This window comes from Hirundo rustica, chromosome 5 (assembly GCF_015227805.2).
Source record: "Hirundo rustica isolate bHirRus1 chromosome 5, bHirRus1.pri.v3, whole genome shotgun sequence".
NCBI classification, from domain to species: Eukaryota; Metazoa; Chordata; class Aves; order Passeriformes; family Hirundinidae; genus Hirundo; species Hirundo rustica.
The window spans coordinates 30,369,545-30,397,392 of record NC_053454.1 but is presented as its reverse complement, the minus strand read 5'-3'; the positions used below and the strand labels follow the sequence as shown (position 1 = coordinate 30,397,392).

At 36.3% G+C, this 27,848-nt stretch overlaps 1 long non-coding RNA gene across 1 annotated transcript; it reads right to left on the bottom strand.

The window, feature by feature from the left end:
- Positions 1–778: 778 nt before the first annotated feature.
- Positions 779–25,412, bottom strand: LOC120753114 (uncharacterized). Its single transcript, XR_005700972.2, has 4 exons — positions 25,273–25,412; positions 17,666–17,722; positions 15,028–15,118; positions 779–3,125 (listed from the first exon to the last, which is right to left on the bottom strand). It is a non-coding gene; the product is annotated as an uncharacterized LOC120753114 (long non-coding RNA).
- Between the last annotated feature and the right edge of the window lie 2,436 nt (positions 25,413–27,848).

Sequence of the window (27,848 nt, the reverse complement as noted above, 5' to 3'; positions counted from 1 at the left end):
ATAGAGGAGCATTGTTTTTATTTTGCTCAGATATATTCACATGCCTAAAAGTATCTCTTGGTCAATTTTTATTTCTTTTTGGGGATCAGATTCAGGTATACACCACAGTTTTTAGTTTATGCCTTCTGGGTTTCCACTTCAGTTTGAGTGTCTTCACTATTACTAATCCTCAGCTGAACTCATGTTCTTCATATTTAATCAGATTCTATTTAGCATCCATCACATGTAATTTCAATTTACATGGCTATCTTGTAATGCAAGTTGGTTTTATTTAACTTGGGAAAAAAAATGAAATCTGAAATGGAGTTGTGCCCAGAGCAAAACAGCACAAGAGCACTTCCAATCTGTAAGGGTTCAATTATCACCTGCTGAGACACAGAGCCTGCATTTGTCTGATTTAATGTCACTTATTTCAAGTAACGTGAGGGGGAGGGGAATGTGCTCTTTGTGTGATTAGTCTTCATCAGAAACAGAAGAAACAACTAAGGGATGTTTCTTGATCACTGTTATTAAATAAGATACAACTAAACTAGCCTGCCCCATCTTTTTCCCCACCCCTCACCTCAATCCTTTTATTTTTTTTAAGAAATCCGTATTTCATTCAGGTGTGTCTCCCAAGTAAGCATACAGCACAGTTACGTAATATTTACTAACACTTATTCAGTAATCTGGTTATCTCCCAGATTAACTGAAGCTCAATGGTTCTTGGGTAACCAGGGTACCTTAAAAATGGACAACATATATAAATTGCATACATTGCTCTTTGAGACTTTAGACTTGGCTTTTCTTTCAAAGGCATCAACTGAAGTTAATGGCTTGGGTTTAGGACAGAGTTACTGCAAAGAGGAACACTCATTCTAAAATCTGTAAAAGGTGAAATTAAGGTCATAGTCGTCTTTAGCAGACCAAGTACAACTTCTTCCCCTGATTAACCTAACACTTGGTTTAAGTGCCTCATTAACAAGGCTATTCCCTCTGGCTTCTGCAAAGAGCTACAGAGGACTATTTAGCTGAAGAAGATTGCTGGCACAAAAGTCACAAGACTAGGAATGTGGAATTATGAAAGGCAATAAGCACAAAGATGAAGGAGAGCTTTCCCTCTAAAAGGAATCTTATTTGTTAGGAGTTGCCAAATGCAGTACCCCAATGGAGACCAAGCTGGCACAGCCCTATCTCCAGAGGTCCAGCAAGTAGCAAGACTGAATTCCCAATAGACACACACCTAGACACACATGCACATAGAATAATTTAGGTTGGAAAACTTGAAAATAAAAGAATCTAACAGTACAAATGCATGCACAAGCACAGCCAGCTGCACAGGTCACCACAGACACACACAGTCAGCACTAGCAAAAACAGCACTAACAACCCCTATCCTGTTACTTTTTCTGGCTGATCAGGATTAAAGCCTGTTAGAGCATGAATCCCCCAAGTAGCTAGGCAATGGCACATAATCTACCCTGCACCCCCCATCTTTCCAGCTGCAGGTACCTGGACATGTGAGCCCAAGGATGCAGCCCCAGTCCACACACTGGTACTCAGACCTACACACACAAATATCCACACTGTGGACCTGTCCACCACCTGGCCTTAGACGCTGTAAGGCCCAGAACTTGCTTGAAGACTCTCTTAAACAAGCTTACTTTTTGTTAATGCATCCTGAGTAAGATGAAAGGGCAAAATAAAAAAAAAATACTCCCCAAGAGAAAACAACAGAAATTTTACTGGCAAACTTCAGAAAATCAGGGAACTTGGGCAAAAGTTTGAAGCTATGTTAAATCAACATAAATCATTTCACAAAGGGTTAACTTAGCCCATTCATCTTAAACATAATCCAAGCCCATCTGATTTTAAGTTACGCAGACTTTGAGAAGAAGAAATTAGAAGAGAGAGCGATATAGAAAAGAACAAATATACCTACCACTCCTGGTTCCATCACTGTTTCAGATGATGCAAAGTCTAAAGGTAGAATTTGGAGGTAAAAAGGAGGTAAAATCAAGACACATACTTACCTCATGCTTCGCTTAAGTACCCTTTGGCCTTCCTGGGCCCTCTCCCAGGTGGGACTTTCAGTCATCCAGCCACTCAGGAGCTGGGTTTGGGGCTCCAGGGGCAGGCGTGGAGCATGGCCTCTGGAATGCCAGGGATTTGCAGCCCCTGTGATGTTGGGATACAGGCCCCAGGGAGTGGTGGGGTGTTTAGAGCAGTGCATAGCTTCAGCAAAGGCAAGACCCAACCTTCTCCTTCCCCACACATGTACATGAAATGTTTTGAGACAGTCATTTCCTCCAGTCTCTCACAGACACCCAACAGACCATATAGCTGGCCCTTGGGTCCTCCAGTCCCTCAGTTGCCTTCTGCCTCAGAGAGACAGAAATGCCCCCAGTAGCTGGTCTAGACTCATAAACTTACCAGCAGTCATCCTGCAAAGACCATGGACTCTCCAGTTGCTGGTCTGAACCTCCTTGTTCCTCCAGTGGTAGACTCGAGACCCTTTGATCTCTCCACCTTCAGGCCTAGACTTGTGGTACCTGCCACACTTGACTCCAAAATCTCCCTCCCCATTTGCTAGTAAGTCAGTTAGATGTAGGCTGTGATGACGCCCTGGTGTGTCTACCCACACAACATACATGAACTCTGGGGTCTCCAGGTGCTGGCACTCAGGGTTGTGACCAACGGCCTCACTCCCATTGCTGGCACTTGGACATCCAGACACACACAGGTACACAGAGCAGAGTCCTGTTACCGGAAAATCAGCTAGAAATGGCATTAAATGAGAAAACATAACAGTCTGGAGGGATCAGTGCAATACACAGCCACACAGGTGTATTGACTGGCAATCTGCTTATGTGCAATCAATCCCTTTTATCATTTTTTCTTCTTTTTCCCTTACACTTCCTTTTCAAATCATCCTGATCCCTCCCTTCTCCCACCTTTGATGCTTCCCCTAAACACCATATAAAAAATCTTCTGCAATTCCAAGATGTTTTATCCCACACACCGTAGTCAGTGCCATACCTCTATCCAAAGACTTCCAGCCCTCTCAGTGAAAAAGATGACCCAGAATGGTTTTCTGACAAGTCCTCTTCATGAGTATCACCCCCGGCTTTGAGACTGAGGCTCCCCTGGAACAGTCGTGGGAGGAGGAGGTGAGGCAGGGCCTGTGCAATTAGGGTTTCCCTACCATCTGTGCTCTTATGTGATCTTGGTGATGAGACTTTAATCATCTTATGATATTAAAAATAGATGTGCCAAAGGTGTTACCCAAATTCAGACAGCGTTATACATATTTCAAAATGCTCTTTGGACAACCCAGGCAGGGTTTTTTCCTGTTGGATATTGAGGATGGCTTCATCACATTATGTCAGCTGTTGAACTTCACCTGTAAGGTGAAGGTTCACAGACTTTTCTGAAGAATTCAGACATGAACAGTACCAAACTATGGTCAAAAGCCAGGACATCCCATTCCAGTCCATATTAAAAGATGGTTTTTCAAGCAGTACCTTCTATTTCAAATTAATTAAATGTGAATTAATTTGGTCAATTACATTTGATTAATTATGTGGCATTTGATTGATGAAGTAATCATTTAAACAGAGTGTATGTTACAAAGTAATGAAATAATTGGTAATTGTGGTCTATTAGAAACTTGTAGGAATTAGAAATTTTAGGAATAAAAGCACTCAATCTAGAAGTTTGGCATGATCTATCCACCAAAGAGGGTAAGACAGTACAATTTCTCCCCTACAGAATATAAATAAAATCACATACTTAATTACTTTTTAATCATACCAGAAAAATCTATACTCAATACTTACAGATTTATGCTTACAGAAAAAACAAATTATTGAAATTTTTTGTTAATTAATTTTAGCTTACAGTAGAATATGTACAGAAATCTTTAAAAAGAAGTTGCAAGGATTAGGAGGCAGGCAGGCATAATTTCAATAGGGGACTTTTTACAATGGCAGTCACCCTTTACGATGAATTATTGAATGAACTTGGAAATAGGAATACCAGTGTAAAAACAAAAACAGGCTAAGTTACAATAACCCTCTCTGTTCTCGAAATTAATGAAGTCTAGATCTTGAAAACTTGGGGGAAAAAACCTTATGCTCTGTCTCATCTAGCCTATGTACTGGTGTAGAAGAAAAAAAATGAGATTTACTAACTGAATTTTTTTAAGGGACTGGAAGAATATTGAAGGAAGGCTCTGTAGAAACATAGTGTTTGTTTTTCATACAGGGAAGAGTAAAAGAAGAGTAAAAGTTAGGGCACATATGCATGTCTGGGAGAATGTACTTCCTGAGGCAATGACTTGTTTCAGGTTTTCCTCTGTCCTTAGCAATTACTTTTGGGCACCTATGAAATTCCATTCTCCTTCCTAATTTTCAGCAAAACTAGGCAAATCATTAAACTTTTATTCTGATATAGGGCACAAACAGCATTCTAACCTTTAAACAATAGAACATATGAAATCCTGCTTTGAAGATCAGCAAGAAATACTTGCTACCGCATAATTCTAAAATTGTGAAAATTATCCTCAAGTCTGAATTATTTTTCTGGACCTTGCTAGTCTTATATTCTGCAATGTTTGTCTGAACTATAGTTCTATGTCAATATGAGCATTGTCAGAAAGTAGTAATACAGATGAAATGCCTAAAAAGATTTTTAAAGAATTTTAAATGCTGAAATATTTATGTCAAGAGGGAAAAAATGAACTGGCGTTTAGCCTTGAGAAGCAGTGAAACTTCAATGAAATTGGTGGGTATAGCCAAAGGTATTTCACAGGTTTAAAACCTCATAAAATATGTGAATTAGGGATACAGGCCCCAGGGAGTGGTGGTCTGCTTTAGGTAGATTAGATTACTAAAATTAAACATTCCCTTCTATCTTCATAACAGTCCTTAAAGTACAAATATATATGTCCCATATTGTAGAGTGCATTCAGCCATCCATGAAATAACTGAGGGTGAGGAAGTGAGGGAGGGGTGTCAAAACAGACAAACTACCAGCTAAAATGGCACTAATTTAATTTTATTTTTATTGATACACAATAATTCTCATTTTTCCATAGGCTAAGGGATATCTTCCTCAGGGACAAAATGTCAGCCTTAGCTAACTCGGTGACCACATCATTGCCATGAGAGATTCCTTGCAGGCAGTGTGCTACATTTCAGTTTTCTGCATCACATAGGCACATTTAAAGGTATTTCTGACAGAGTTCACTATAATGCCAGTCAACCAACAGAAATGCAGAACTTCTTATTCTACTATAAATGTGAGTGGTACATTTTCACCTTAATCCCTTCACTTGGATAACCAAACTGATATTTAATTACCTATTGAGAACCAGCGTCCTAATTAGGGCTGTGCAGAGCTATTCACACATTGAACCTGAGTGAACAAGCCTCTCACTGTTTTCAAGTTTATTGCCATTAACACAGTGGGTTTGCTCTTCACCACAAGACTTAGTTCAACCATTATGCTCCAGAGAAAGAAAAACCCTGAGAACATAAGCACTGATATTACTGCACTCTACCAGGAGCCCATTGAGCTTTTCTATCCTTTTGAATAAGCTATTAAAAGACAAAGTAAAAAAACTGTAGTAGATCCAACCAGTGGGGAAATACCGAGGCAATTTTACAAAAAAAAAAAAAAAGGTATTACTGAAAGAATGGAGGAGATTTAGAGAAAAAAAATGTTGAAGCTATTTAAGATAATAGGATGCTAATTAAAGAGGAATTATAGTGGAGATTTTATAATAGGGTTTTCAGCACTGGCAGTAATGTTGACTGCATCTGGGTTGGAAACAAGCACAAGGAGCTAAGGCATCACTGGCAATTAGGAACCAGACACTGCCACTCTCAGGGAACAGGTTTCTCTGTTAGCAGGTAACACTCAGGGCAAGTAACAGGCAAACTGTGCCCCAGGTGCTGCTCAGTGTGATTACTCTGCCACTGTCATGCATTAGATAGTTAGGAATAAAATATACAGTCAGCACTCTCTCTCGTAGGAGTCTCAGGTGTGTGACTGAAGAGTGGGGCCTCAGTCTGAATGGATGTTTCCAGGGTCTGATTCTTGAATATACTCTCCTTAAACTGCACAATTCACTTTTAGACAGCTGTGACAACTTCTGAAATGCCCTAGAAAGGTCGGTTCCTGTATGGGTCAAATTATATCATCAAAATTGGCATGAATAGCCGTAGCATAATATATTAAAAAGATTAATTTTGATGTAAAATAGACCAATTAGCATGAGACAATGTATTAGAAACATGGAAGTAATGGCAAATGTTAAAATATCTGTTGAATATGTTTAAACTACTCATTTTAAGCCCTTTCTGGTTTTTTGCCTTTTTACTGACCTTTGGAAAATTACAAAAGCTTCAAAGAAAGCAAGAACAATTTACCTCTAGTTTGGTATGGCTAAACATTTAAAAATTAAATTGATGTTTTATTTTAATTAAAATAAATAAAAGGTTTTGTGGTGAGAATGTTAGAGAATTTTTGCCTGAAATATTGTGATCAGATTACACACCTGCAAAAAAATGGGGCTTAGGAATTTAAGATTGAAAGTACTGTGTTTGCTGACACAATTTTAACAGTCAGAATAACACATGACCACACTGCCAAATACAATACCTAATCAAATATAGCACCATACATCAGAATAAAGGAGAATATCTTATTCATTGCAATTAAAAATACACCAATGTGGCATACTCAGTGTAACAAAAACAAACAAACAAACAAACAACAAAACCCCCCAAAAAACAACAAACAAACAAAAACCCAAACAAAAACCAAAACAAACAAACAAAAACCCAAACAAAGAAACAAACAAAACCATACCAAAACATGAGAAACTGAGAAAAATGTACAGCTGCGGAATCATGCATTTTAAAATTATTCTCTTCTTGTCCCACAGCTGTCTTTTTTATTGCACTTCGTGCATGGTTCTGGAAGACCAGTGGCCAAACACTATGATAAGCAGAAACTGAACACAGAAAGGATAGAAAGGTATATTACAAAATCTATAATCATCTTGTCCCAGAGGTATATTCTCTCCTGAGTTTCTGCTTATTCCAGTGCTTCCAGGGTTGGGCTCAGTTGCCCCTCTCTACAACAGAAAAGACATAATGTCTTCTGCTTCCCAAAAAGGACTCAAAGTAAATTAAAGTAGAAAATACCCAGTCATCTGTACAGTCCACATGTGATTTCTTGAAAGACTAAGAGGCAAGAAAGTCAAGGTTACATTTTAATTTTGTTCTGACTCATTCTATTCTTAGTTTTCTATTATTACCTCCTCTTGAAAGAAAACGTGCTCACATGTGGAACAGTCTAAAATAGGAGCATCAATCCTAGATCACTTCTTGCCTGTACTGGCACCTAAGATCATTTGCAAAGAAAAATCGTTAACTAGAGGTCTTTTGGAAGGTCCTGACCTTGGCTACCTTAAAGTGCAGATAACATCTTGTTTGAAGAACATTCTCCTGCGTATATCCAAAATAAAAAGGCTATTTCAGAAAAAGAAGCAATGTACCCCTATACCTCTGGATTACTTCACCATGCTACTTATTGAGATGCATCTGCTGCTGTTACATTGAATCTTATGCAGTATAAAGGAGACTTCAAGTTATCTGACACCAGAGTGGTGGAACAGAAGATAGCAGCTCAGTGTGATAAAAGATCATAGAGGAAGATGGAGACAGATGACTTGGCGATGAACATTTTAAACACCTAATGAAAGTAAATAGGTGTCATGACATCTGGCACAGCATTACACAAAGGAGGCAGCAAAAAAGGACTATGAAAGGAAGAGGAAGATGTTCAAGTGCACATAGGGGAGGAGATTTCAAAATAGCCTAGATCTGTGACAAAATCTCAGAAGTGAAGAGAGAGGAAAAGAAATCAAACACAAAAGTCCATTTTCTGTGTAAATTTAGGCAGAGGTGAATCACAGTCATGAGGGGGTCAAGTAAGAGATCAGCCTTTAGGATGTTATTATGCAGCTGCCCTAACATGGGAGTATGTAGAGAGAAATATTTGTTAAAACATTGCCAAAACAATAAAAGAAAGTGTCATTCTAGAAAGTTGCTGAGCTAAACCACAGAGGTTCATTACTGACAGAGAGATGCAATCTCCTTAGGAATGCCAGGTGTAAGAACAAGAGAGAAAGGTGTACCATGTATTAAAGGTGTACTTTTTCACAATTTCATGGAAAGGAGAGAATTTTGCTAGATTATATTATTTTATAAAAGAATCATAAATGCAGAGAAGAATTCATATATTCCACATAAGCTAGAAGACAAAATGTGTTGTTGGTGGGGTTTTGTTTTTGTTTTTGTTTTTGTTTTTTTAATTAAAGCCTTGCCGCAAAAGGACAATGGAATTGTTCAGAGATACCTAAAGGGCAAAGTAGGATGACACAGTAAGTGCATGGAATATTTTGCAGGCAATTTTTGTTTCAGAGATTAAGAGGGTGCTCCTTTTTTAGATGGTGTTTCAACTAACTAAAATGATAAAACATGCAAACAAAAGGTACAATCAGAAAAAAAATAGTGGAAGATTACAGAAAACATGTGAGAAGTAAATCATTATGAAAGTAAAAAAGAGGGGGAAGTGATGGCTGAGGGGGAAGGCAAACAGCACCTTTTTTTGGAGTACTGGAGACAACCTACTGGGAAGAGAAAAAGGGCACATGAGTGCAGCACTGCTGGAAGTCACTGAAAGAGAAGGTATTTAATGCATAGTGGTAGGTTATTTGCAAGTGAAGAAAGGAATAGCAGAATAGTAAGAAACTATTGTAGAGACATCATAATTTCTCCAGTGACCTGAAAATTCAAAAAAGAATCAAACAAAAAGTGGAGAGAAGATTATAGGTTTTAACGTGAATATAAAGGAACAGCTCAAGACCCTTAGGGATAAGATCAAAAAAGCACAGTGACATAAAAGAAAACAAGATAAGGTTCACTAAATGCAGAAAGAGAAAATCAAAACATAGGCTAGCTGCTTAACAGTGAAGTAGAAGATTAAGAAAGACTCAAAAAAGATTGAAGTATTCAATAGTATCTGTTCTCAAGTCTTTCTGATAATAAAATTGCATCTCTATAAGCTCTCTGGAGTAAAATCTTTAATAAATTCAATTTTAACCAGGAAGTAACAATGTAGAGAAGAAATATATTTAAGAATATGAAATTAAAATAACTGATATATCACTAAGAAAATAACTTTACAAAACATAAGCTTTATTAGTTTCTGACCTCTAACTAACCGTAACTACCCCTTCAAATTTGCCTGTAATGTCCAAAATAAAAGTAAACCTTGTAATAAAAATAAAAAAATTAGACACTATAGCATGGTTATAGTAGTTTCCATTCACATAACTATTCACTTAAATGTACATATCAATTGTTATTCACTTCCTCAATTGTATTTTTAAATTCTAAAATATCTAGAAGTTTAGATAGTAGCAGCTTCTTGGTTTTCCCAGGAGCTGATCACGTTAATTTCATTCCCTTAGGCCAGTTGAGGAGTGTTGACCAGTGTTGAGGAGTAAATCGGGTGCAGGTAGCTCTGGGTGGGAGCCTGAGACAAAAGGCCATGAACTGCCAACATTTAGTTAACAAAAGGTACAAAGATGGGCGGTGCCAGTCAGGGGGATGGATGCAGGGAGGTACAGCAAGAGCAGGGAACTCAGAGGGAAGAGCTAGAATTTTGCCCGGTTTGGAGTGTGAGGAGACAAAAGCCCAGGGGTTTTCTTGGGGTGCCTCCACGGAGGCACCAGCTCAAGCTCTTTCTGTGTTCCTGCATCATGAATAGAGTTTTATGGAACAAGTCTTCTGAGACTTTGCCATGGGAAACCTGGTCCGACGGTGTCGGCGGGGTGTGCAGGGAGTCAAGCGAGGACCCCTCTGGCCACCGGAGCCGCTCGCTGTGAAGGGACTTTGGTCTCAGCAGTGGAAGTCTGGGGTGTTGGGAGTGTGACTGGCAGAGGGCTTCATGAATGGCCTGACTGGGAAGTTTCCTTAACAACCTGCCTTTGTGGACAAAGGGGAAACAGCCCAAATCTTCTTCAGGTAGAATACTGTGCCATGGAGCTCTAACCAAGTTCAGGTAAAATGGGCAGGATATGACTTGTGAGTAAAGAAACTAGAAGTTTGGGCACCATAAAAACTGGGAGATGACGTTTAGTTAGGTATATTACAGATGACCATTTGGTTAAAAGACACAGCCAGAGAGTAGATCTATTTTCTCAATGTATAAAAATATTTTTAATTTGGATTCTAGGAAAGAAAATTCTCCAGGACAGAAAGCACTTTCTATGGACAGTGTTCAAAGGTTTTGCTATTTTATTGTCATTTTATGTTTTGGTAAAACATGTTATCAACAATAGATGGTGATGGTCTACATCTGCTTGATCCTATCTCAGTGTATGAAAGTGGGCTACATCTTATTTTGGTCATATCTTCTATTCTGTTTCTGTCACTCTGAATACCATAAATATTCTTTGTGCAGTGAAGAAAGGTCACATTTTCCCTTGTAGCATTAGTCATCTTTTTATTTTGCACAGCTTTATCTTTGCTTTTCAAGGCTTAATGGAAACAATAAAACTGTGGTGGAGGAATCATGTAAACCTCTCTCTTCTTACATGCATATTATGGAACTACAATGGTTACATGTAAAACACTGTGTTTTCTCTGTGTGGCTATATAAAGAAATGTATATTGGTCCATCATCAGAACAAATAATAACAAGAGGTGTTTGTACATCTTTGTACTGAAAAGTGTAAAAATATTTCTTAAAATTGCTCAGTAATTTCTTATCTGATTGAAGAATCTTATACACAATGAGAGCACTCAGTTTTGCTCTGAAGATACTTCGAAGAGCAAATTTGCTCAGGAAAATGGTAGGAAGAAGATTTCATCTCTGTAGGTATGATTTCTTAACATGAAAGAGGTTCTGATTTGATAAGGATACTTGAGTAGAAATACTAAGGATTTTCAATTTTTTCACCATCAATTATATACTTAGTGGTTTAGAAAGAGAGGTTGGCCTGAATCATATTTAGATAAACCCACAGCAGCACAGGTGCTGTAGAAGCTAGGAGAGGACCTGATTCCCTATTCCACAGCTGGGCAGCAAAAGCTTGCCTTTTTGACTTTCAAAAGCTGTCTAGATTCATCTAACACAAATAGTATTCTGCCACTGTCCCCCCGTTTCACACCTACTAATATTTTGATCTGATACTTTTTATTTGCATATTTCAAGTCCTTCACAGGACCCAACTGTTCTTACCTTAGAGCCTGAAGCAGAAATTTTGTCTGACTGACCGGCCTATGTTTGCACTAGGGAAGTATAATTTATCAATATTTTATAGTACATGTTGAAATCAAAATCTACCCATCAGTATTTTCCTTTAAAAAACCAACCAACCAACCAAAGAAAACAAAAAAAAACCCACACTGAAACCTCCCCTCAAATAATAATTTTTAAAAATCTGAAAACCAAAAATAAAAAACCCAAACAAACAAAAACAAATAAACAAGCAAAAAACAAGCAAAACAAGAAACAGAAGGAAGGCATGTTTAAATAGCCCTATTTTCTTGGGTTTTAATGTAAGAGTGGGACTGAGCCAGTTTCCAGTACAGTTTTCAAGGTGACCTCAAGAATAACTATTTAACATCTATCAGGCACTTTTATTCAGGTAATTTACCCAGGCTGACATTTCTCTGTGCAATCAGAACATTATTTTACAAGGACACTCTTAAACCCACCAGAAATCCCCCAAGATTTATAGCATATTATGAGACATTGATTTATTTTTCTCATCATTTTCTCTGCAACTGGATAAAAAAGAGAATAATAATTTAAGCTGATATTTTTAGATAGGATTAAAATTTACTACCTATAAAAAATTATAATTGAGCATGCAAAAACTGGGGCAAGTTTATGCATAGAAAATAAACAATAGTTTAGGCAAGGAAAATTTTGAGTCTGGAATGCATGTAGTGCAGAATAATTCACTACATGACAGTAGAAATGCATCTTTACAATGAAAGTCCAGATTTAAACTTTTGCATATTAGGAAGAAACACAACAGTCTCTGCTGGATGAGGATTACCAGCTAATTAATAATTGCTCAGTACATTTTTTTTTTTTTTTTTCCCACCAGTCCAGCAATGTGAAACCAGCTCAAATACAGTGGATACAGTCCTGTTCCTTCACTAATTCTAATCTACCTTTAAACAGCTCAGGATGCATCTGGCACAAGTTGAATGCTGATCTTTTGTCTCTCAAAGGGAAGCACTATACTTCTCTTCAGAAAAATGCAAGATAAAAGAAACAATTATCTGTTTCTCTTCCTCTTATAGTCAGGTCCAATTTCTCCAGCTTCTTGCTACTGCAGTGCTCTTTTTAGAGCCAAGGACAGTTTTGTTTGACACATCTAGTACCAGCCATATGGCCACAAATCTGTACTGCAGGAGACACTGAAGTCATTAGTTTAACACAGCGACAGCTGGAAAAAGATACCTGTCATCCACTAACTGAAAACCTTCTGTCATACTCAAAAACAAATCAGTGTCTACGTGTTGCATGTTTCAGAGCTTCTAGTGTGAGAATTATGTCCTTGGAGATATCATCCCAAGGACTTACCTCTGAAATTTCTCTATGCACACCTCTGTTGGTGTTCTCCCACTCAAAGGAGAGTCAGAACCAATTCAAAATGCCTAAACCAAACTTTCTCAAGTAATTCAATTTTCCTAGAATATTTTTCTGATATTCCCTAAATATCAGAAATACATAATTATTTTCTCTTTTAATATCTAAGTTTTTACTACTTGTTTCAAACATCTATGAGGCCTTCTTTTGGAAGACAGGTTATTCTTCCAGCTCAAATAAGAATAGGAAGCATTGGCAATGTCTTGAAATTATTATTACTGGCTCAAATTAGAATTACATCACTTTTAAGTGGTCTTGTAGACATAAATATGTTAACGCATTTCACATCCTAAATCAACAGTTTGATTTTTCCAGTGACAAAAAAAATATTATTCAAACTGAAAATTTTATCCTTTTTTATTTCACATTATTTGATTTTTTTCTTCCCCATTGTTTAAGTTCAATGCAAATTAAAGGAAAATAATTAATTACATAGAATGTAAAAAATAAAACTAATAATAAAAAAAAACCCCTATATTACTTTAGAAACAGGATTATTATATGTACTCTTTGGGAAAAGATTGAATTCATAATACCTTTTGTCACAGGTTAAGTTGCATTCTCTGGATCTTTAGTTTTTAAGTAGTGAGGGACTGTGGTGGGTTGACCTTGGCTGGATGCCACATCCCTACCAAAGCTGCTCTATCACTCCCCTCCTCAGCTGGACAGGGGAGAGAAAATAGAACAAAAGGCTCCTGGGACAAGATATAGGGGTAGGGAGGGGTCACTCGCCAGTTACCATCACGTGCGAAACAGACTCAGTTTGGGGAAATTAATTGAATTTATTAACAATCATATCAGAGTAGCATAATAAGAAATAAACTGAAATCGTAAGACATCTTTCCCCCACTTCTTCCTTCCTAATCTAAACGTCAGTCCAGAATTCTGTACCTCCCTCCAAGAGGTGCGGGGATCACAAGTCCCACAGCAAACCTGCTCCAGCGTGGAACCCTCTCTCCCTGGCTCCATGGGGACTGCCATAAGCCTGCTCCAGACTGGGCTTCCCAAAGGGACACAACCTCTTTTGGGCATCCACCTGCTCCAGCATGGGGCCCTTCAGGGGCTCCAGGTGCTTCCCAATGGACCTCCACGGGCGGCAGGGTCACAGCTGCCTCACCATGGTGTTAACCATGGGCTGCAGAGGAATCTCTGCTCTCGTGCCTGCAGACTCTCTTCCCTTCCTTTTGCACTGACCTTGGTGTCTGCAGAGTTATTGCCCTCATGTATTGCCTGCCATGGCTGATGGGCACAGCACTGACCAGCAGTGGGCCCATCCTGGAGCCGCCAGGGGATGGCTCTGTCAGAGATGGGGGAAGCTTCTAGCAGGTTCTCAGAGGGGCCACCCCACTACCAAAACCTTGCCACACAAACCCAATACAAAGATCCAGCTTGCAAAGTAAAATCTATGTTAGTGGTTCCTACAGCCTATGACTGCATATCACAGCCATTAATACACTATTCCTGATAAAAGAATGAGCAACAGAAATGGTATAATCTTCACATCTCTCTTATCAACTGTAATGTCCAGTTTTCCTTGTGGAAAAATGCAAGGTTCTATAGAGATACGCTTTATTCCAGGAAGTGCTGCAATTACACTTAACATCAATGCAGTTCTTAATTCTATGACTCAGGAATAAATTATCAGTAATGTAAGACTCATTCTGTACTAGATGTTCAAGTCTAGAAGATAAAAAAAGTGAAGATCAGAATTTTAATGAAAAATAGATTTGTGTTGGTACCTGAACACTACAGAGGGGACCTACCAGAACCTATTTATAGGCTTACCCTGTAGTGTCCACAGAAACACTTTTCAGGAAAGTGCAACATTTCCATTATTTCACAGGGAAACAATGCAAGAAAAAATCCTTATAATGTATGTTTGCATGAGTAATTTTCTTCAAGGTTACTGTAACCTTCAGTTGTCATTTGCCATGAATTTGCCTTGCAAATTTGAATTATCACTCATTTCCCTCCTTCCATCCCTTCCAGAATAACTTAGGTTTACGTCTTTGTTTAATTTGCTTTTTGGACCACATCCTCCCTTTTGCAAATTAATTATCCAGGTAATTGTATGCTACTTTTATAGTAACTATGATGTTGTGCAAGTGCTACAAATGAATAAATGAAAAAATTAGTTCTGTTGTATCAAAAAAATAATAATTCAAAAGCTTAAAAAAAAATCTAAAACATTACAAAAGGATGGACACTTATACAATCTTATTTAGAAAAATAGCCTTGTCCTGTCTTGAGTCAACCAGCTTGTCTAACCACTCATAAATGAAGTACAGTATTTTACCATACTTGTATATGTCAGTATCAGTCTCTTGAGATGATGTTGTCTACAGTCACAGAAGCTTCCATAAATAATTGAACTTTTTTTTTTTCTTCAAATCTGAAGGGAAACATAAAATGAAATTTGACATGTAAATGAGGGATTTATCAAAAAATTATCAGATTTTATTTTTTATTAATTTGTGTGAGAAACTTGAAAAAGTTTTATTAGAAGCATTTGGTTAAAACCTGCTTTAAAGTGGAATTGGATGTCAGATTTTAACAACTATTTGGCTGTGCAAAAATCTCACCAGCTTCAGTATAAAGTTTTGGGAGCCTTGCATTAGAACAATTAATCACTGTAATGGAAAGAAACTAGTGTATCCATTGGCACATAGATAAATCACATATGATTTCTTTCTAATGTCTAGTAACTGAGAATAATAGAAAACACAGCTGGCAGGAACATTAGGAAATGATCTACTCCATTTCATTCCTCAAGCCAATATCAAGTGCACCTAGTTCATGCCTGACAGATACTGTGTAACATCCAGTCTTGGTGCTTTCACACTTTCCCAAAGCAATATGGTCCTTAAAGATAGAAAGTCTTCTGAGGTATGTCAGCCTTAATCTACCTTGCTTTAATTTATTTTTTGTCACACATGTTTCAGATATGGAAAGCAGTTTATCCCTTTCCTCTCTGCAGCAATCTTTTCTGTACTTCAACACCACTATCACGTTTAACATGATGCAAGGCTTTTCAGCACATCTAGCTTTTCAGTGCTCAAAAACTGCAAGAGAAGTAAGCACAAGTCTACCCTGAGTTCCAAGAAACTGAGCTCTGAATGAAGATTGTGTTTGGAGGAACTTAAGTTTTGGAAATCTGTTACGGTAGAAGAAAAAAGGAAACTTGAAATGAAGAAATGAAGTCAGGAGCAGGTTTTATGCAGAGCAAGTGCATTATCCCCTTGTCACAATGAATATGGATTACCCTGTTAAAACACAGCAATGCAATATTTATGTGTATCTCCAGTGGACTTTTGCAAATTTTATGATGAAATGAAGGATATAGTGCGTGTTTTAGAATGTGTGTCAAACCTGGACAGATTTCCTAGAGTTATGTAACCTCAATCTCAAGGGGAGCATCTATACATGAATGAAATTATTCATAGATAATTGACCTCTCTGTTGCTGCTCATGGATGTGCATCTCCTCGTTTAACTTAGGAAAGTAGGAGTTAGGGCCTAGTTTTCTAGAGTCCCATATTTTTCACATGGGGGGATCTTCTACTAACCAAATTCTGTTGGCATGCAAAGTCAGAAAACATTTATTTAAAATGTATTGGTTTCTTTCTCATTTTTTATCTTAAAATATGTGCCGAAATAATTTTAAAAGCAAAAAACCAATAATCTCTTTAAGGAAGGACATGATGCTGCATCCCATTTATAAGACAGAAGCAAGAAGCAGAAAATTGGACTTGAAGTGGGCTTTTTTTTCTTCTTTCATTGACATTGTCATTGTTTTTCAGAAAGCTATGTTCATATTGTTTCGGCACAATTCTATTTGAACACTCAGATGACTCTTCCTTGAGCTATTTCTCTGCTGATGGGAGATTAAACCAATTTCTATTACCAAACCAGTTCCAAAACATTTTTCCATATGAACTAGAACAATTATTTATTATCAGTCATGTAAAATCTGCCACTCTATACATCTCAAGTTCCACATAAGTAGGCAGTAAAAACAGACTGTCACTCAAGTGGAAATATCTTATATTTAAGTCTAATACATATTATTCTACATGACCTACTTTTGCTATAAATCTTTGCATGTGTTTTGGAATGCATGTTTTTCAAGTGATGGTTATAAATGAGAAGAGGATCACTTAACCGGATGTTATCCAGTTTACTGGTGGTATTCAGTCAGCACATTTTTCATAGAAAACCCTACACAGTGCAACTTGGGTTTTGCCTTTCTGTGTGAAAGACATTCACAAAGAAAAATGCTGCAACACCAACATTTCCAAATACATAATTTTAAGGGTGTTCCTAATTCAGAGATTATTTTAGAACTGGTTCATAACCATGCAAATCTGCACAAGGTTAAGCATCTCAGAGTCTGGGCTCTGGGGTGGTTTTGGCCAAAGAGCTTGACCACTTGTAGTGGTGTAGTGGTTAAACTCTAGTTGACTAATTTTTGCCCTGATTAAAGAAAGTTCAAGTGATACTTATTATCCATACAAAAAAGCTTCTTCATGCCTCCATTCCTGCTTCTGTCTCCCCTGTTTCAGGATTGAAGGGATTTCCAGAACTTTAGCTACAGCCCTTTGCACATTCAGAATGCAATATCACTTGAGCTTTCCCTAAATGATATCCTCTAAATAATAAAAACAAAGAAGGCTGAAAGAGTTTAAAAGTTTCCTCTAACTTCTAAATCCAATACAATCCTTGTTTCAAAAAGTATAAATCAAATGCTTGAGACCAATGGATTAGCATTCATTATCATCAAGTATAATATACTAGATTCTAAGGACGATACACTTAAAAATTTTGCTCGACATAACCTAAAATCAAAAGTGCAACACCAAAAACTTTCAAACATCAAAAAAATACTCAAAAAAACCTATTAATGCATCTAGAAAACAAAATGTGGATAGTTTGATTCTCACCTTCACTAAACATCATGTTCTGCTGTCTGTGTCCACAATACTTTCAGATGCATTCAGCTGTTGACAGAGTAAATGTAAAGTGTTAACACAGATGGAAAAAAAAATTCACATTCTGCAATCACAGGCATATATCATCAAAACAATACAGTACAACAACTCCCACTCTAAATACCATGGTGTAATTCATAGATACCCTATATTGAAGGTTGATTGTTTGCTTTAAGTACTCATCACAGGTTCTGGTAATTATAGAGACTATTAACCTCTGTCTTCCTTAAATTGCTCAGATACCTTGATCTGCATATTTCCATCCTCAGGAAAAATAGACCATATTTTGAATCTGTCATTCATTATTAAACAGTCTTTCAGGATCAACACTTAACTACTGCTAAAAAAACCATCTCTAGTGCTAATAATGGGTCTATACCCCAGATTCATTAATATTGCATTACATATTTTCTTACAGGACCACTTATAAAAATATTTTTCTTATAGATTTTCTGTAATAATAATTTATACCAGACTTTAACATTTATGATTTGAGTTTGATTGTATCTCTCTATCCAATATATTATCTTTATTTCACTGCAAAGCACCATATATATTGCTCAATATGAGCCAATTAATTGTTCAGTAATGACACTTTCTCAAAGTCACCCAATTCATCCCTCAAGCAACAAACAGAGCTTTACAGATCTTGTAGATTTTGCTTATTTTATGGAGGGACCAGAACATTCATGGCAGTACTTATCTTCTAACTAATTCAGCATTAACTTGTGCATTTTTTATGAATAAGATCCTTAAAAAGAAGTAAAAGCTTAGAGTTCTGACTTCAAAATCCATAATTTAACGTTCATGGAAATGTGGAGGTTTTTTTGAACTTGGCTTATTTTCAATAGTAACATTTACAGAAAGAGCAAAGTTTGAAAACTTTTCTCTTCAAATGCTTACATCTATCTGAGTAGAAACACCTTTAACAGACTGTTTGAGGGAGAAAGGACAATTTTTTTCAAGGTCTTGCATCTGGGGAAAAGGAAGAAAAGACAAAAATACAGAAAGGATAAACTTTGAGCTAAATCAAGAAAGAAAAATTGTGCAAATTATGAACACTAGCAAAAGCTCTCAGGTGTATGCAAGAAACTAAATTATATGTATAAGAATGAGAAAATACATTTATAAATAAACTCTTAAGTAGATGGAAATTATTAAGATAGAAGATTTCATGGCTGCCTCAAAATGATGGCTCACAGTTGATGATCTATCAAATGAGATATAATATATACAGTATATGAAAAGATGTTAAGAAGCCAATAAGCAAATAAATAGCTGGATAAAAGGGTGGAGCATATACAGCAGGAAAAAAAAAAAACACCCTGATATCAAACTACATGGTTTAGCACATTACTAAGGTGCTTTCAGTATATTATTTATTGACACTTTCAAAAAAAAAAAAAAAAATCATGTCAACAAATAAATGAGATTAAGCAGACACTTTATCAAGGCGCACTTTTCCCAGTGTACTAGGGCAAGTGAAACCAAGCACACAGTTTACAGTTCTATGTATCTGATACTTTGCCAGGAAATCAAGTCTTAAAAGAGAAAATGGAAAACATAATCCTGTCTCTTTCCAACTATCCTGGCGTACTTTAGGAGCTCTTTAAATGGCAGATTTTACTACTGCTATATGAGAAATCAGTATGATTTCCATCTACTTTGATAAATGTGTTTATCAGTGACATTTTTCTTCTCCAGTACAATTGGGTTACTTTTGATGTCTTCCCCCTCATTACTGGAATGCTTCCCAAAATTTCATGAATACTGAACCAAAACTGTCCATGTGGAATAGGGGAATCATTCCACACTTTTGTTTGTTAGGACCAGAGATGCCATTTTAAGTACGCGCTGTAACATTTACAGCACAATCAAGATTTATTAAAACTACCCCACAGAGCACCATTGTGAAGAATTTATGAACTATAAAAGTCCAATAAAGGTCACTTGAGATGCAAAAGTTTAATTTGGAATAACATGTTATGGTGTAGTACTGCTAAACTTAATGCTTGTTTAAACAAACGGCTTTAGGATATTTGTCTCAGAGCTTATGGTTTATTAACTTCAGTAAAACAACTTAATATTATCTCTTTTTTCTGCCTCACTTTGATTTTTTAAGGCTTGCTCACCTTTTTGTGCCCACTGATCTACTGCTTTACTTCAGTGAACATAAGCATAAAGCACAAGAAGGTATTTTTTTTTAAGTATTATTTAATAGAACTGTGCATACTTTTATAGTTATCATTATATAGAGTTTTAATAGTCCATTTCATAATGTTTGTTTTCTTTAATTGCCAGCTGCAAAGGTTTAGCCAAGCTTAACTGTCATCTGTGAAATGAAAAAAAAAAAAAAGGAAATATTTTATTAATACTTAGTAGGTGCCTAAAAATTGAAGTTAAAAGAGAAAGTAATTTGTGGATAATAATGTACAATTGCATGTGAATTCCACTGGATGAAGAGCAAATTCATTTGCTGTAAATTCATTAAATTCATACTGGTCATAAGTTTTGAAGGCAAAATTTCTTTCTTCTGCCTTTTTTTTTTTTTTTTTTCTTCTTCCCATTTTTCCAAATCTCAAACACTTGGAGAAACCCTTTGCCTATCTAGTTAAAAGCAGGCAGAGAATGCCTTTAAATTTCTGGGAGGCTGCAAGAGCCAAAAATATGTAAATTTTTTAGTGTGAAACATTTATGATTTGCCAACAAAAATTGTTTCCTTTTACAAGTGGCAGGGGTGATTAATTGCTCTCTCTTAAGAGGTTATTGAAGATTTAGGCAGTTTGCAGAGGGAAGCTGAAACTGGTAATCCCATCTACCTGCAGTATCCTTACCCTGTTTGCTCTACAACTCAGGCTAGCTCGGTGGTTTGCAGAGGAATACTACCAGCTCATTTTTTAATGGAATTTTCACAGACTTTCTATCATGACCTTTTTCCACCAGATAAATGATGATTTGGTTCCTGGTTTTCTTTTACAATAAAATATTTTTTATTATGTTATGACTCAACATATGGGAAAAAATACCTCCAGATTTAAGAGTGTTAAGGAGCAGAGAAATAGGACTAATAATAATAAAATAATAAAATTTGAGGAGAAAAGATGTGAAAAAAAGGATGCTGGCTGTGATAGCCACACACTGCCTGATAGAATGGACCTAAGCCTTTGGCAATATTTATTCACCAATGTTTAATTAGAGGAAATCTAGTAATCAAAAATGCACATGTGGAAGATATATTACAACATCTATTTGAGAAAAAGAATGGGGTCATTAATTTTAAATATAGGAAGGACAACAGCTTGTGTTATCTACTGTTGATCCTCTACCAATGTGAAGCTGTGAAGTTAGACATGCTTCCTCTTAATTTCAGTACAAGAAATTGCCTGTGGTCTTCGATGTGTTTCTTCAAGTGTTAAATTAATAAACCAGCTCCCAAAGTTGTCAGTGAGAAATGCCCCTGCATGTTCATTTTCAGCATGAGACAACATTCACTCTGCAGACTCAGCAGTTTGACTGGCTCAGATCTTCTGGTTTTGACAGGGACCATATTCAAAATAATTATATTTACTATAATAAAAGGAGCTTGTTTATTTGATATTTTCTTTTTTTTTAATCTTGACATAGCAAATACAAATAAATAAGCATGTACTGCCATGAAATATTTAATCAGAGCCATAAGAAAAAGTAATTTCCTGAGGTCTCTGAGAAGATATTTTTAAATATATTCTGCCAACCCTTTGATAAAACTTCCATTTAAATTTCAAGTACCCAAGGAAGCTATTGAAGTTTCTTAATGCAATTTTATATTTCAAGGGGAAAAATAAGTTTGTGTTTACTTATGAACTGCATACTGGATTCTGCACACTAGGATGATATTTTTATTACTAAAAGACCTCACACATACATTCCCTATGTATCTACAGTTCTACTGAAAAGCATTTTTTTACCCAAAGCACGCTGACAAACATGACTTCATGGTATGAATTTTGTGCTGCTTTCATGTTCTACTTGACTGCCTAAAAGTATCTGTTAGATTCACCACAAAAGCAATCTAGAAGTAAATATCAACATTTAAGATATTAGCCTAAGAAAGATGTGCACTTTTGCAAATAAAGAACAACTACTTAAGTTAAATTACCAAGACAACTCACACATTACACATTTTTAGTAGTAATGTGTTTGTAGCATAGTCCTGGGTTTTCTCACACAGTTTCACAGAAATGTGAAGAGGTCATGTGGTAGGTAGTCATTGTGGATTAGGCCAAGCATATAAAGTGTTTTGAAGTAAAAATGGACAAGGCCAAATACAGGAGATGATTAGACGGTTAGAACCCATGGAGATAATGTTCTTTATTTAAGAGCCTCCTCTATACAAGGCAACCAGGATTTCGTGATAGGTAAGGGGCAGTCTTAGAATTTAGTGCCCATTGACAGGATTAGAATGGGTTTGAAGACAGAGACAGAAATTCACAGGATGCCAAGACAGTAAGTGAGTGAGATGGTAAAGAAACATGGACTGAAGAAGCAGGACAGCATTAATTCATGAAAATAGGTTGCCAGTAGGAAGCTGTGATCAACTAAGATCATCAGATTGAGGATGAGAATTCATAGGAGGCTGGAGAGCTTTGAGGAAACACAGATTGTTAATATCAGTAAGAATATTTGTAGGTACTGCAGAAGGCACAAAGGGAAATCAGTGGTGAAGAAGCTAAGGTTATAGTAAAAAAAAAAAGTAATTGGTGAGGATAGAATGAAGAGAGGACTCTGGATTCAAGACAGAGATTTTGAATGGTTCATTGAAAGTGTCTGCCTAATATGACATGATGGTGAAGTGGAAATGGATGCTGGTAAAAGCTGAAAAGAAAAAAATGAGCAAACAGAAGCACTGTTACTCTTTTAAATCTACTTACTTTTTAATCTTGAAATATGGTGATGGACAGAAATCAACTAAACTAAGAACCATATGAAAAGCTTAAGGGGAATAATTATTCATAATTTTTCATATCAGAGGAAGCAAATTTTAGTCAAGAAATTATTGGCACTAGTTTAAAACAAACAGGAGATACTTTTCATGTAGTAAAAATGGTATTACTGAACTCTTTGATCTTCATGGAAAATTATGGAGGCCTGAACCACAAGTAGATTCAGAAAATGTTTGGAGACATTCACAGAATAAAGGTTTTCATGGTCTATTACATAAAATAATACAAATTACAACTCAGGGAGGAAGTTTTACCAGGCTTCTGTTTTGTCATATGTTCTCCACTATCTGCTTACAGTAACTATGACATACTTGGACACTGGGTAATTGACTTATGTATTCCCTCCAATCTCTCTCCTTGCTCATGTGCAAAGAGAGAGACACACACACACAGAGCATGCAAAATTACTTTTATCAAGCATTGTGTTCACATTGTTAACAAAAAATATTTTTTAATTTTAAGAATGCAAGCATTGCCAAAGGTTTCTAAAGTGCAGAATCTCAGATGCTGAGCCCCGTTGGACCTATCATGGGCACTTGTGGGAAGACCCAGCCTAACAATAGAAGAATGATGATGCTCTCTGGCATAAAAGGCAAATACGTGTTGCCTCACATATGAAGGCTGTGAAGTCAGGCCAAGGAGATGAGGAGAGTTGAGTGGAAAAAATGAGATGGGGACCAGTAGGTAAAATCCAAGCAGCTGAAGATGGCTAGAGTCTCAGTCTACAAATATCTGTGGATCAAAGTTCTGTGTAAAGATGATCTTTCACCAATGAAGTGAATAACTCTATTTTAGTGCAAAAAACAGTCTTTTAAATCATTATGGGTCTAAGTGCATTTAAACTGAGCTGAGACTGAGGTGTATATATGTATGTATATGCACACACAGATAGGTATATAAACACAAAGGGGAAGGTGGTCACTGTGTATAAATAGATATGTAGGTAGGATAGACAGCTATACAGTGATTAGTCTTTGTCCAAAAGGAAACATTTTTCAATTCAAAGCCTTTCACACAACACTTTCTTTTTCTTTCTTTTCTTGAAATCCCCTGGAATATAAAGATAATCCCTATAAAACATATCTAAATTGTGTCAGGTAAATGCTGGCAGAAGAAAGCTATGAATCAAAGAATAGGTAGATGGAGAGAATCCGTGGTCCATAACAGAACTCAGTAATTTAAATAACTATACGTAGAGAAAAGGCAATATTCTGTCAAAAATATTGAAGGGGTTTTTTTGTTTTGGGGGTTTTTTTTAGCACAGAAATGTGTTGATCTTCTATGAATAGAAGGCCATTCATAAGATTTTGTTTAAACTACTATTATAGCTGTTCACAATCAGTGTGAAAAAACATATTCTGTCTTGATTTTTATTTTTTGGGTCACAGTATTTTTTATTACTGGTAACTATGTCTGACCAGTTTTGTTGTAATAGTTGATGCATGATATTAATCAACTCAGCAAAAACCTCCTTTGCTTTGGGGGAATGTGTTTAACTACAACAGAACCAGCTAACAGTCCTTTATTCAAGATCAGAGGATGTATACTGCTATTAATCTCTGTTATGGCCCACTACTTTACCACTCCATGCCTTGTGCCCCCAGAGCCAAGCCAAGAGCAAGTATAACAAATGTACAACTTACAAGAAGTATATGTGATTCATATTAGCAACAGAACAGAGGAACTACAGTAATAAATACCTTGTAGACACAAAAAGAACCATTTTGATTTTAAATTTTGCATCAGCATCCCAGAATCAAATATTGATGAAAGATTTCCATGAAAACACATAATCAGCCTCAAGCTGGTCATTAAGGAAATATGTAACTTTTCCCATATGTCTTTGGCTAAAGTATACAAATTTTTTTTGTCACGTAATAGTACTTGTTCCTTACATTTTCCCACAGGAGTGTTGTACATGTTTTTTTATATGCATACAAGTCACAATTTTTGTTTATATGTTTTCCATTATATTTGAAGAATATGCTCATATATTTCATCCTCTGTGGTGTCAGAAATGAGTGTTTTAAGGTCACTTAAAGAATCACCTCAAAGGTATCAGCAAAAGCAGGTTTAATATAAAAGTGAAAGTATGACAAAGTTCATTGAAAATGTTCTCTCTATTACTTAGGAGATGCTTAAAGCACACAAAGGAAAAGCAGCCTAAAATCTAGAATCAATCCATCTAAACCAAAAGTCAAATGGTGTGGAAGCTGGGGGAAGGGGGAAGGAGAATGGGATGGGGAAGGTAAGGACGAAAAATATAAGAAAGACCCTCCTCTTGCTAAACTGAGCTCTGGACTTGACTAATTGTTTAGGCCTTAAGTTTTAACAGCACTAAGTAACACTCAATCGATAACTTAAGTTATGCAGTTTAACAAAATATTAATATAGAATTTACTGTAGCACAACAGTATCTCATGGCCTAACATGCTAATAAATCTAAAATAACTTAAGAGTCTAGGAGAGCAATGCTTATTTGCTATAGAGCAATCACACTTGTATGCACACAGATGTACAGAATATGTACAAGATACATCTGTGAAAAATTCCCCTCAAATTCAGTGAGTTACTCACGTTGGATGTCTTTTGCTTCTTCTCAACAGCAAAGCGTTGAGCCTTGAGGACTGGGGGTAACAGCCCAGGCTCTATCAGTGTTTGCGTCGATCCTCCAAGTACAGCAAACTTGAGGGTTTGCTGGCTCTGTGAGGTGCCCATTCAGAGTGAGATTGCTGTTTGCAGCCTGGCTGGTCCAGAAGGGCTCAAAGAGTCTCACTTTGGACTGCTTTTTGTTGCGTCATAAGAGAGTGGGCTTTAGTCACAATAATTTTTCATCCTGGCCAGAATTTGGGTAGGTAACTTTCTTTAAAAGTTTGATGACAAAAAAATGGTTTTCCACTTGGGCTGCTATTCAGGCAAGAAAAATAAGTTTCCAAGGCTCTTCATTAAAAAACAGGAGCTCATTAGACAACATTAGTTCCCAGGAGCAGACAGTTTCTGAAAAGCTCAAGAGGAGTTCAGCCCAGGTGCTGTTCATCAAGGCCAAGACCTAACAAGCATTTCTCAGATCACAGCATGGCCTGGGGGAGGTTACACTGCCACTTATGGTCATAAATTCCTAGTCAATGGAAAAAAAGTGGCTGCTTCTAGAAACCAAAGCAGCCTGCTCTGCTCTGCCTGTACCCACATGGAAGAATGTAGCACTCCTGTATTGCATGCTGCTGTATTATACAAAGTAAAGGTTTAGAGAATTCAATGCGTGTTTTAACAAAAAAATTATTTCCTTTTTGTGCAAGACCTCTGTAAATGCCAGAAATTACTTTTTAAATTAATTTTCTTGTGAAGGTCCGCAAGACAGTGCATTGCCTTTACCTAATCATCTTCTAAAACACCCTCCCATACATTGTGTGTAATATAAATTTTTATTTCTAAAGGCTTTTCTATTCCAGTGAATTCACACAGTTTATTATTTGAAAGCAATGAATGTGAAGAAATATTCTCAGGAAAGTATAAAAAAGACAAAAGGTTGTTAGTTCGCAAAACTTTTGTTCAACATCACATAGTTTTAAATTGCAGCCTTGAAAAAGTAATTGAAAAATACAAGAATTAAAATGGAATGGCATTTTAATCATCAGTGCATGCATACAGTGTATCAGACTTCACACTCTGAAGACAGAAGCATTATTTGTAAACCACAGTAAATCTCTGTATGGAAAATGGCTGGAAGGTGAATTAATATCCATGTACAAAACTATGTTAGCAGGGCTTCTGGCTCTTTTAAAGCATTTGAATAAGCGCCTTAGTTGCTAGGGCTTTTTAATCCATTTTGTCTTCAATATAAGAACAAAGCAAAAATTGATTTCTCTGTGTGTGTCTGTGTGTTTGTATGTGCCTGTGTGTGTCTGAGTACATTGGCAGTAGGAGCAAAGAAATGAAGATATGCCCTTTTGAGCATTCCTCATTTTGTATCTTTCATAAGACTTTGTATTTACTTTAATTTTTAATGATTATTGACAATAATGCTGTAATTACAGTATATGTCTTTAATCTGCCATTTGCTGCCTATTTTCTATTCCTGATGTAAATTGTTTTATTTTAAAATTGATTTTCTTTCATAGTCTATTTATTTCTACCTTCTAATTTTCTTTCTTATTTGCGAGAGAAATAAAGAACCTGATACATAAATGCTAGTCTGATTAAAGAAATAAAACATATAAATATTTTTCCTTGACCCTTGCTGTATTTTAAGGGTTTTTATTGTTTCTTTAAGATGGAATATCCAAAAATAGTAACAAAATCTACACAAAATCCTTGTCTCCCTGACTGTCCCAGGGCATGAATATCACTCCCTCCTTGTGAATTCTTTAGCTTAATCAGTAATTCTAGGACATTGTAAGACTCTCTTCCATGAGTTAGTCTCATAGAAAAGAGCCAAACCTATCAGTTTTCACTCAAACATCTAAACATACATTTAACATTTACAAACTAATGATGTCAGATGAAGAATGGAGCCATATATAAGTAAATTGCCTGTGTAAAGAGGGCAAAATAACAAGCCCCAAATCATTAGATTTATCCAGAATCTCTGAGCCAAAATATTATACCAAAGAATGTAGGAAGAAAAGGGATCCTGACCCAAGGAGTAGAATCCAAATGACTTTTTAAAATTTATTTTTAATGTATTTATTTGTTTGTTTGTTTGTTTGTTTTAAATGTAAGCCAAATTTTTTCTTGAGCAGATCACTGTAAATCTCAGTCATGTTCTGATCATTTACCTAACCATGCACAGAGAGATGTAAAAACTATGGGGAGGGGTTTGTTCTTTTTGTGAAGCTGTGCAATGAATGTAGACTGAGATTGTATCACTGCTGTCTTATAAAAACAAATAAAGAAAGTTCACAAAATTCAATATATTGGTCATAAGCAGAATGAGGTGTCAATATATCCTTTTTGGTTGTTTTGGGTTTTTGACTTGTTTTCCTGGTGAGAATTTTCATGAACTAAACATTTTATAGTCTTAATCTTGTGCCTATGGACACGCCATAAAAACAACATAAAAACATCATAAAAACAATAAATTTGAATCATCACAAATGTTAGTATACATTTCAGAGCTAGGCAAGCACGAGATAAAGATGGAAGGCAAGAATCCT